The sequence below is a fragment of the Chondrus crispus genome, genomic scaffold, assembly GCF_000350225.1.
Source record: "Chondrus crispus Stackhouse genomic scaffold, scaffold_3, whole genome shotgun sequence".
NCBI classification, from domain to species: Eukaryota; Rhodophyta; class Florideophyceae; order Gigartinales; family Gigartinaceae; genus Chondrus; species Chondrus crispus.
Genome location: NW_005179158.1, coordinates 458,516 through 460,056, shown reverse-complemented (window position 1 = coordinate 460,056; position 1,541 = coordinate 458,516).

Below are 1,541 nucleotides of genomic sequence, written 5' to 3'. Positions count from 1 at the left end.
TTCAGATGCAACCTAGATTTGAAGAAAGCACCGACTGATAATCAACAAATATTTCCTGGAATATGACACGCGTTGACGAACTCTGTTGAAACTTCTTTCTTACATGTAGAGCATGGGCTAAGACGGGCTGAAGATTGTGAGTGAATGCTGTTAAAAAGAGTGTAATTTACGTCTTTAGGACGTTTGTCTATTTGTTTTCAAGTTGCTTTTCGAGTCAGGCTATTCCAGATAGGAAAAGGTCGTGCGAAAAAAAGACGACTACGATACGAAAATTGGTCTGGATAAATAATATTCACAGAATATTATTCTGTGAAGTGTTTGAGCATGACATGACGGACGAGTGCGAAGCTTACCTTACGATGCACGTGTACTGTCGATTTGGTTTATTTTTAAATCACAGAAATGCAGATAGCCGACCAGTAGTTAACTCAAATTGGACAGATAAATTGGTGCGGTTTCGCAAGGGCAAAAATTTAGGTCTAAGGCTAGGGTAGACATTAAAAAGAAAGAGAAGGATGCTGTAAGTGTTCCATGGTAGTGCAAGCAAAATGAGAGGGAAATAAGGGTGTACTGAGGTATAGACTCGGTTGACCAGGAATCGAGTACAGGATGGATTCTTATGTCGAGATACGAAAGGACCGTGTACTGTTGCGCCCTGTATTTGAGATATCATTTGCTCTAAAGGATATCGATATGCTGTATTAAGCTGATATGAAAGTTACTCTGACTTAGATGCCTGAGGCGGTGTATGTTTGGAAGTCGGTACGGACCGAGTCTCCGAGTGCATGTGTTCCGGATATATTTACACTAATTGGTTGAGGTCGGTGGAGATTTTGAGGACTGGAAGAAATGGGGTTTGTACGAAAGTGGAGTTTTGTTTACATTGTGATTCCGTCGATGCAACATGTTACATGGTTAATGACCTTTTTCGTGACGGATGTTTTTTCTCAACTTGTTTGTTTTTATAAATGGGGGGCACTGAGCGGCAAGCTGGCCGCCTTTGCTAGCCGAAATTATCGATACACCAGATGATGGCAGTCTCCTCCACACTCGGGATGCTCGTTGATGGCGTTGAAAGTGAGTGGGCCATGCAAGGGCCCTGTGTCCGAAATACTACAGTGCTGCAGAAGTTGCAGGTGCTTCCGTACCTGGTGACAATTGGGTAATGAGGAATGACTACCTCTTCCTTTTCATTTCGGGGCGATCCTTCTGCATGATATCACATTCTATTTCTCGTTGCTAGTTATGTCAAGCGCGCGTGATCCTTTGTAGTGATCGTCCTCGTTCTCCCCGAAGCGCGTTCACGTGGCGTACCCAGGTGATGAAAGCTCGCGGAGCAGCTTTAAAGCAAGCCGAGCGACGCCGCGAGCCCTTCCAAAACCTTTTCCCCCGCCCCTGCCTCCGCTTCCACACGTGCAAAACCCGCACCCAAGCGAGCGAGGCCCTCTTTTTCCCGCGTCCGCGCCTATATATCGAAGCGCAAGGCGCGGCGCCCGCGCCTCTCGGGACGGCCAGGCGCGCCCGCTGCTTGCGGGCGGCCG